Below are 10621 nucleotides of genomic sequence, written 5' to 3'. Positions count from 1 at the left end.
ACGAAATGAAATAAAACCACAGAACAAAGCCCCGAGAAAGGGATTCTCTATCCTGACAGTTCGGAGGGCAGTGTCTAGTCTAATCAGCATCAGAAATTGACAGATGCTTGCAATTCATTCAGCACTGGGTCAGCATGAGAGTGGTCATGCAAACACTGGAAAGGGAGAGTGCTGATTTTATAGGGCTCTGGATTAATGTCGTTAATAACTTAAAAGCCTTTCAAAGAATCCTTTTCCTCCTCCAGAACAGGTGCCAGCCAAAGCAGCATCGCATGCCACGTGTTCACATGCTTTTCCCTGCTTCTTTCTTTCTCTTTTGGCCATCATAGGCCAGCTCCTGAAAGATTTTTCAGAGCCCCACTGAACGGCTTGCGAGGCAGGAACCTCTTACCCCGTCATCTTGTAGGAGTAATTGCCATCTGACTTCCTTTTCAGGTTGTGTTTCTCCCTTCCCCCCGCCCCCCCCTTACATAGGATCACCCTTTACCTGATCTTTATAAGTCTTTTCCCCATAAACCTGACTTCTGTGTTAGCTCCAGTTCCTAGCTCCCTTCCCACCCAAAAGCTGTGTGGTGGTAGGCGAGGTGTTGCTCAGCCTGCAGCTTTGTATGCCCGAGCTGCTTTTGCACGCAGCTACCGATGCACCACAGAGCAGGCCAGGAGCGTGTGGCTCCCGTTAGAGCTCCTGTCTGCTGCCTCTGCAGACAGGGCACACTTTACCTAGGGACACATACCTGGTAGCTGCAATTCCCCTTTCTACAGACAGTGTTCCTTTCACCGGCACCTTCCAGGTCAGGAAATCTGCTGCTCTTATAAAATGTTGTGGCTCTTGTATTGCTGCTGAGTGCCAGCCTGAATGCAGTCCTGTCAGCTCTTATGCGGTTAACGTCTGATGCCAGCCTCTGTGGGCACCAGACAAAGAAAATTCTGCTCTTGGGTTTAATGTGTCAGCTCTGCTTTTGGTGGAGCTGTAGAGATTCAGACCCCCGCCAGTGCAGTTCATGTTGGGAGAGAGGTGAGACAGAGATGCTCTTCTACTGTTTTTTGTCTGCTGGGCAGAAAAAGGAGGGTTGTGCAGTTCAGCTTGCTGCCTCTCTTGCATTGATTTTTATAATGAACTGCAAGAAAGCTCTTGCTAATCTGACCTCCATTTAACTGAAGGTTGGTCATGTCCCCAATGGCAATTCATGTTAGGCTTTGCTTCACTGCTTTTGCAAAAAGGCCTGTTTTTCTTGAAGGTTGCAGATGTTTCCTAAACCTTCTGGAGAAATCAGTGTGGTAAAGAATTTTACTTTAAAGCATCCCTGGTGTGCAGAGGAGGCAAAATGGAGGCTAAGTTATTGCCTTCTTGAGGAAAAAATGGTAGGATAGCACTGTCCCTGCTAGGAACCGGACAAGGAATAGCTGACTGTCATATAATTGAGTGGCGAAGACCTGGTTTCTTGTAGCAGTGTCATAGGAGTGAAGCTTTCAGACACCAGAAAAGCTTCCCAAGTGTAATTGTCCTGACTTCTACTACAGCATTTCTCTGCCTTGCTGGAGCTGTACGGGCCAGTGTGACTGCCTTGCAACAGCCCTTCCCCAGTTACAGGAATCAAAAATGGGAGTAATTCCATATAATTTGTTACTAATTTTCTGTCAGTCTGCACAGGTATCGCATCCTGTAAGACTGTGCTCTTAGTCCAGGTCAGTAACCAAGCATGCTCCAGGAGTCCATGACTGATAGGAGAGAAGAATGTGGCCCAAAGTGCTGGAGAAAGCCAACGATGAGTTTGTGTTTGCTCAAAACTGCTGTCAAAAAACCACCCTGACTCATCAGTTAAGGAAATGTGTTGAGCGTGGAGGGAAAGGAGGGGGGTAAGGCGCTCTCAAGCATTTGTTTTGCACTGCTCAGAGTGACGCTGAGGTCACAGCCACGTTGCTTGCTGAAGTCTGTAAGTTTCCATTCCTTGCTCTGTGTGTCAGTCATTTCAAACAGCCTAACTCTCAAGATTTAGTGCAATACTCCTCAGCCCAGCTGTGGATCCTTTTCTTGTGCAGCGAACCCCCTTTTTTGTATGGGAACATTCATGGATCAGAGCTTTCTCATGAAGTTTTAATCTATTTTGATTGGAAGCTTGAAATACCAGTTTTGTCCCATTTCTCCCCTCACCCCTTGTCCGGCATGCACAGTCAGCTGGTTCTAAGTCTTCCTAAGGAAGACTTGTGTTTGTAGAGCGCGTCCCCCTCCCCACTTATGTTTGGCCATTTTCCCCTTTCTCTTCTTACTAGAAGTAACTTCTGAGCCCTTGGGCCAAATCAGCTGCATTTGACAGGGATTGGGGTTTGAAATCTCAACACTGCTATGTTCCTACAACTTTTGTGGGAAAAAAAAAAGATGACTGGGCATAGGGAGGCTATGCTAGATGTGTCACAAGATTGCAGCCAAAGCCGAAGCATTGTTAGATGCCAGCCTGGGGAAGAGCCTGAGTCAGCACCTGCACTGTAGCAGATAGCCAATCTCAGGAGTCCAGTCAATAGAGAACAGGGTTTTGTCAGTCCTGCTGAGACCCATGCACCAAGGACACATCTAAGGCCCAGAGACCCTTCTGGCTGTAACATGGCGATGCGGGCAAGCATTGCAACCTGTGGAAAAAAATGCCTTAGTCTAGGAACAAAGCCAAGAGGGGGAGGTTGCTTCTATAATATAGGGAATTATTGCTTTTTATGCTTCATACTCCTGCTCTACACCAGAAAGCTGCTTCACAGATTCCACAGGATGGTTTTGAAAAGCTGTAATTTCATTCCTTGGGCTCTTACTGTAGAACAAGCTTCTACAGAGGGCTACAAACTCATGGAAGGTAAGAGGCTAAATATATCTCTGTGCCTATGCAACCTGCTGCTCTCAGAAGCAGGCAGCCAGCACAGGTGCCAGGAGCAGTCAGGCCACCGCTAATTGATTCCCAGCAGTTTAAGGACTTGCTGGTAATGGCTGTGGCATGCAGCAGAGAGTTGAGGGCTGTATGTTTTATTTTCTGTCATTAAATGGAAAGGATGGTCTTGGCAACTTCTGTCCTACTTGCTGCAAAAGTAAATGTTGGTTGTTGGGCAGAGTGGACGTTTGCTGATTTAAAATACCTCGGGCAGCTCTCGTGCCAGCTCCCCCATTAGCTGTGCAGTTATAGGAACCTGGGGCTGCTGGCAATCCAAACTGGGAAAACAATATATCTATCTCACCTGCATAGTTTGTTCCTGAACATTTTGGTACTGCTTAACTTACAGGTAAGTAGCATTGCCTTCTCGGTCTTTCTGTCTCGGGTGCTATGTACGCGTTCTCACTGACAGCAGGAGAGATCTGTAGGGTCTCGCCCCTCAACAGGGCCATGTATGACCTTCCCAAGGCTTCTGTTAATGCTACAGAAGGGGCTCCCTGACATTGATCCTTGGTTACAGATGTATTCTGATCAGCAGAGTGAAGTCTACAGTTTATTGGCTTCCTTCCCGTGCTTGGATCCTCTTGTAGCTTTAGGGCAAGAGGAATGGGGTAGAGCAGTACCTTCACGAAAGCACTTTTAGCATACAGAACTTCACCCACTTCCCTACCCCTTTTATCAAGAGTGACAGGGAAGGGGAAAAAAGGCTTCTAATGAGCAGGAAAATCTTCATCACTTGTGGGTTATGCCACCAGGAAGTGGAACTGTTGTAATTACCGTGGCAGCTCTTGCTGCTTCTTTCCACTTGTCCAAAGCAGGAGTTGCTGGCAAATATTCCAGGCATCTTTCTCTAGAGCCTGAGAATATGTACCCGTCTTGGCATCTCTCTCTAGTTGAGCTCAGGACTGTTTTTTAGCAATCACTTTTCAACTAAACAAAAGGCCTGTTTGACATCTCTTAGGATTCAATGCCAGGTTTTCGGCGGTAGCAGACGGGGAAGAGGAACTACCACATGCAGGAAAAAAGAAGACGAAGAAAATGTTCCTCACATATGGAGGGTGGGGAAGGAGAGAAGATAAGGGTTTCCATGGCAACATTCCTTGAAGATAAGTATTTTTAAATCTGTGTGAATTTTAGCATTCAAAACACAGTTGTGTTTCCCACAAAAAGATTTGGGGGAGGGCTGGAGTGGAAAGAATTTTTTCCCCTACTTTTCAGGTCATTCCTATTTCCTCTATAGAGGAGCCTGAACCCAAGATAAATGAAGTACATGCAATTGCTCTGATGTTAATGCTCCTGTAAAGAAAAGCCTTGCTTGCAGGAGGCAAAAAGCATCAGTCATAGCTCTGTATCTGCACCAACATCTTGGCACAAGCACTTGATCATCTCTTTAATGGGAAAAGTAGTTTAAATAGATCAATGCTAGGCCAGTAAAAAGTCACAAGGACAAATCTTGCAGGATTCCCCATTAAAACCAGTGTAACTTGGAGCAAAATCTTAATTACAATTGACATACATACAAGTGATAGTAGTGGTGATAAGGCAGCTGAGGCCTTTTGCCTTGGCCAAAGAGGAGAGGATGTAGAACTGAAAGGGCAGAGGAACCAGGTAAAATGTGTCCCTGGTGGGTGTCTCGGTTACCTCGACGACAGTGAAACGTGGCTGCAGGTGGGCAAGTGATGCTCCAGTGACACCATTAGGCAGGAAATGTTTGTTCTTTATATGGGGTATCAGTGCTGGGGCCGCCTCTGAACCTCTCTGAAGCTTCTCTGCTGTGGTCTCTGCAGTGCCGAGCGACTCACGGGCGCTGGCACGCTCTGCTCCCACCTCCCTGCTGGCATCCAGGCAGGTCAGCTCTGTCACAAGCCTGGCAGTGAGACATCCAGTGCTGTGCCTGCTTGGCTGCCAACTTTCTAGTCTCACCAAAAAAGGCTTTTTTTTTTTTTTAACAGTCGCTTCCAACTCAGTAATGACTCAGACACTGCAGCAAGGGTAAAGCGATCATCTTCCCCTTCAGAGCTTTACGGCAGAAGGCCCTGGGTATCCTCTCTAAAAGAGAGCTTGCTGGGCCCAGCCATCAGCTCGGTTTAGTTCTTTAATTTAACTGATGGAACGAGATGCTCCAGCAGTGCTGTGTATCTGCTGGCTCAGGGACTGTGTTTCAGCAATAGACTAAATGATTCCTACAAGTGCTTTGTGTTCAGAAGCCTTGGGGAGGGGAGGCTGGGAGGGAATGAATGGTCATATATAAAAGAGAAGGTGCTATTCACCCATTAAGGCTCTTGCCCTGACCAAATTTCCCTAGGCCATGAATCCAGGAAAGGAACAAAAATCTATTGGAACAGTAAGAGAAAAACAGTAAGTCATATTTGGTCGTTTATCTTTTGGGGTGAGAGAGGGGAAGCAAATAAGGGTGTCAGAAAAAGCAAAGTTCATATTGTCAAAGTGTGGAAATTGGCACTTGGTAGCATTGTTTCATATTGGCCCAGACCCTGATACAGAATAAGCAAGGCTCAGATCTAGCTAAGGCGACTTTATTACCCTTGTCAACTTCCCTACATCTTCATTGATAAAGCCTACTGCCAGCATGGAAATAAGCTGCACTTTTCATGTCACTGTTGGATCCTAATTCACTGTTCTCAGATACATTATTTTTAATTCTGGGAATAATATTTATGCCCTCATGTCATCACTAACATGAAAATGCATACTCTGGCTTTGTAGTTTCTTGGACTCAAAAGCAACTGACTTGCTCACGCAGGGCTTGTTAGCTGGGAGTTATTGATTATAAGTATTATGTTTATTCCATCCCTTCCTTTAAGACCACTGGTATTTTGTGCTGCACACTGATGCTCTAGCTCCATGCATTTGCCTTAGAGCTGAACCCCGGGAGATGCAGGAACTCTGCAACACCTAAATAACAGAAATGCAGCAACTTCAATCCCTGCTCAGCAGCCTTCAGTATCCAGTATGTCACAAGCTGACTCTTACTCCATCCTCGGGTGCTTGTACCTCAGCCTGGTACAATGACGGGGTTCGGGGCACCATGGCTGTTAGACAGCAGTAAATGGATTGCTGCTGTGCGGGGGAGCGGAAGAACTGCTGCCTTGTTGCAACAGGTATGCGCGTTCTCACACAGCTCTAAGCTTCCACAAATAGTTTCCAGGCCAAAAAGCCCTGCCTTCTGGCAGCTTGGCTACCACCTGCTACTCTCCTGCTTGGGGAGAAAGGAGGTTGCCCACTGTGTGGCAGATTGGTTTCTGAACGTGCCCTGGCTCTGTGAGGTGGCTGTCCTGCTTTTGCAAGCTCTTCCAGGAGTCTGAATGGAGGAAAGGTGCCTTGGGAGCAGAGGAATGAGCCATGTGAGTTAATGGGAGCTGACAGGGATGCCTGCAAGAATACACTGTCGCATGTGATGGAAAACAACTGGACCAATGGTTGCAGCCGCCCCACGCTCACTGGTGAGCAAGTATTTGGGAACAGAGAGGGTGTGTGAAGCACTTATGACTTCTGCATGGCTGAAGGACTATCAAATTTGCCGGAGCCTGCGCCTTGATTTGATGGTATTGTTCTTGTAAAAGGAAGGAGCAAATTGATTGCTTGCTAACAGACTGCTCTAAATTAACCTCAAGCGTGGGCCTGGGCCTGCAAACCTTTGTATGACTGTGACTATTATTTATGCTGGGTGATTGCATGAATACCACTGACTTTTATATATTGGCCTAGCACAGTTGCACTTAAATCTTAGTTGTGGCTTTCAGTCATTAGAAACCAACTTTTTGAAGCTGTTTAGGTGTTTGGATTTTGAATATCGCATTAAGCACCTACTTGACTATTTAAATGCCTAGATGTCTTTGTAAGTCTAGTATTGCCATAATGCAAAGAAAAAAGAAATGATACAGAGGATTTGCTGGATCAGGCCTCTGGTTTCATATCCCAGCAGTGATAACTAGGTAGGACCTGTTTCTATATATATACCATAGTTCATAGTGAACCTCTTTTGTGCTTGAGGAAGCTTGATGGTGACTTTTACATAGTAAAGGTAAAAATACTGCAAACGTGCATCCTCCATTAGCCTTTATATATTTTATAGCTGTACTGTTCCAGTGTGGTAAACTGAGCTGAGCAATCACATTTTCTGAATGGCCCTCAAGAACTGGAAATCCTTATCACCTCTGTGTTTCTTTCTCCCACTACTGCAGCACTGGTCTTGAAATTGTCACCACAGCTAAAAATCCTCATTCTGTAAATTAAACTGTGATTTAAAAAAATTTTACAGTGCAGCCTCCTCATAAAACTCCACCAAGTCTTTTGCTGATGTGACTCACTCAATTACTCATGTGGGCAGACGTTCAGATAATAAAAGTAGTTAATGGAAAGCTGTGAGAAATACTGCTGGTTCCTGAGGAGGCAGGGGAGGGGGAAGGCTACTGCGGGTATTTTATCCTAAGAGCTGCTGAATTCACTGAGCTCTCAGCCATTTTTTTAAGATAAGGATTTCACCATTCTGCCGTTTCCTTTGTATAAAAACAGCTTGAAAAATCAGATTGGCAGTAGAGGAGCAAAAGTACACCAGCTGTATACGTTTGCTCCTCTGCTCCTCTTCCTACATATTGGAGATGATAGCCAGTCTGTGCCCTGAAATAATCTCTTTATCCTAGCGATGTATATATACTTAAACAACACTCAGTACTCTAATGAACTCTGGATTCCTGAGTCAAGGAGTACAGCTAGCAAGTGGCTAAATGAGCCCTTTGGTTGGAGGTGTCACGTATACCGACAAGGACCAGATTTTTCTGGAATAAATAATAGGCCCTTGAGATTTGCCACGCAATATGTCAGGTAGTAGAACTAGAAGGCAGATTTCAATGACGTTTCAGTGAGCGCACACTGGAGGAATACGGCACTTTTTGAAGTTGGTGAGGCAGAAAGTTACTGAAGGGTAGTACGATATCGTACTAGGGTACTTTGATGTGAGAGCCCCCTTACGCAATGAAATCATACGTGTATGATGGCTTCAAAGAGACTTGGAATTAAGCCAAAACTGGAACTAGTGGAAGTGGACAACGTGATTAGAGCTGAGGGTTAGCTGGCATTTACAAAACAGCCAGAAGAGTTAACTCTTGGTTGTGTGGCTCTGAGGCTGCTAGATTTTTGAGGGATGTGCTACCGCAAATGGCTGTGCGAGCCCCTTCTAACAACAGCGATGGGTATGAAAAGGGAGAGGACACAAGGATGTGCTCATTCCTCATGCAAGATGAGCTGGGAGGGAGACTATGGCTTGACTTGTAAAATAGAGCTTCTGGCACAGAGAAGCAATGCATGGGTGTTGAGGCTGTGGACCTGAGAAAGTAAGCTGTCAGATTATATTTAGCGAATACATTCTGCAGAAAAGCGTGGAGAGGGAAGGAGGGGAACTAATGTGTAGCTGGGCCCCATGGGTAGTGAGCACATAGAGCAGGGAATGAAGCTGTTTAGAGAGGATGAACTGCCTGGGTGTTCCTGATTCAAATAAGTCTCTGTGTGAGGCCAGGGATCTGCACAGACTGGTATGATTACTTTGAGCAGCAGAGCTCAGCTTTATTTATCCTTCAGTAATGGCTCAACCCCAGACTCGTGAGGTGAAGGGTGACCAACCTGTGGCCGCCCAGCCATTCACCTCTGGCCCCACGCTAGGGATGTCTCCTGCAGCCATCCCATTCCCGAGCTGGAGAAGCAGTACTCTGATGGGGCTCTTGAAACCAATGTCACAAGCTGCTGTACACCCCAGTTGCACACCCAGCTCAGCCCCAACCCACCAGAAGCTTGTTAGCTAAGGTTGGCATCTGCAAAATAGGTTAAATACCCTGCCCCATTTGAATTCAGGGCTGTGAACACCTCGTTCCATTGTATCCCCTGGAAAGCCCAGTCCGAAAGAGACAAAGATGGGGGAAAAAAATCCTTATACCTATGTAAGACAGATCAAACCTTGTGCGCTGACACATGGTAGTTGGTCATTTGGGTCCTGTCTTATATTCCAGGGTGCAGCGGTTGTGACTTTGACTAGTTTGTAGCAGGATGGGTACAGCTTAGGCTCTCACTCTTTCCTGATAAAAGCTCACTCATATAATTCAGAGATGTCTTTGCCTTTGAAATAAATGAGTCCTTTAAGCTCCCTCTCAGAAGAGACAGCGCGGGGAGGCCTGGCTGCCTTCTGCACATAAATATGCTGTCAAACCAGATTCAGGCTGAGGTGGGTGAAGCTGCTGCAACTGATGGGGAGCCATCAGTCTCCATCTCCTGTTAGGCAGTACTGCATTGTTGAGATTTGTGCTGTTACCATACTGTCAAAAATAGCTGTGGGTGAGAGAAAGGGCTGAAATGCTCCCATGTGTTAGCCAAGCAGAAGGACAGAGCAGTGAGGAGAAGGAGAGAGATGCAAACTGTGATAGTGAACAAAAGCTGTGCAAAGAGGAGCAGCCTTCACAGCCTCATGAAAGGGGATGACTTGAGCAGATGTGTGATGGAAGGAGGAAAGATGACTTCACAGATGTGATTTATTATCCTTCCCATGCAAGGGAGTTATGCTAATTCCAGGAACAACACACATTTGTTTGGTGGCTCCTAAGAATATGCAAGGCCATAAAAAACTTTTTGAAGTGGTTTATGTGGTAAAAGCATGATTACAAACAGGACAGGATTAAAAAAGCTCCAGGGGGCAAGTTCCTGGAGTTAAGCAAGTACCTAAAAATCTGAACTTTAATTACATACAGGAAGAAACAGACCTCAGAGAATGGTTCTAACTGTTGTAGCTGCAGAGCAAACTTGCTAATGTGAAAAAAGCATAAGTAGGCCAGTAATATCTCCTCCAGTCTGTAGTGAGCCGGAATTGATAGTTGAGAGAGGATGAATTTTCCCGTGTGCTGTAGTGGAGCATTAACTCCACTATCTACCCTTTAGGGTCTGTCTCCTTAGCAGCCATATCAGACCTTACCTGGGGGATGCCACAAGGGTCAGGACAGGGTGGGAAAGGACTGGAAGCTGGTCTGGGTTGGCATCTTTGAGAAGGAATACTGGCAGGAAAGAAAAACAAATTAGAGCTGTTCTTTCCTCCCCCCTCTCCCTGACGGCTTTGTCATTTGAACCCTCGGAGGGAAACTGATGAGCAACTGTGCTTTGTGCTGGCTTCTCTTTGAGACCATTTGTTCCCTGTTTTCTTTTAAAGTCTGAAATGTTAGAGAGAGATCATTATTTTTCCTGTTTAGCTTGACCTCTTCCTCCCTTGGAGAGTTTTTCCCCGTGGACTAGCTCTGTCCTTCTCACACAGTGCTGTGTTGAAATAAAGTTCAAGAGAAAACTTGAATTCCTAGAAAAAAAAAGCTTGGTATTTAGAATGAGACGTGTCCTAGAACAGACAGTCTGACAACATGTCCTGTCTCTCTCTGGAGGTGTTGTGAGGTATCAGGTGTCAATCATGCACTGCCTCTGTCTGAGGTGGTTCTGAAATAGCGATGTTAGGGCAAACACTTCCATGAGATGTTAACTACCCCATGGGTCACTTCTCCTACCCTTTGTGCAGCAAGCGCTTTACCCAGATGCAGTTTCTCATAAGCAGAGAGGTTATCTGTGGTTACAATCTTGATTGCCCAGCAAATTGCTGAATGCCTGGGGAAGCAGGAGGAGAATGTGCAGCTGCAGGGTGTGTGGGTTTTTCATTCTGTTTTACAGTG

This window comes from Mycteria americana, chromosome 9, assembly GCF_035582795.1.
Source record: "Mycteria americana isolate JAX WOST 10 ecotype Jacksonville Zoo and Gardens chromosome 9, USCA_MyAme_1.0, whole genome shotgun sequence".
In the NCBI taxonomy this organism is placed as follows: Eukaryota; Metazoa; Chordata; class Aves; order Ciconiiformes; family Ciconiidae; genus Mycteria; species Mycteria americana.
Note: the sequence above shows the minus strand (reverse complement) of the source record.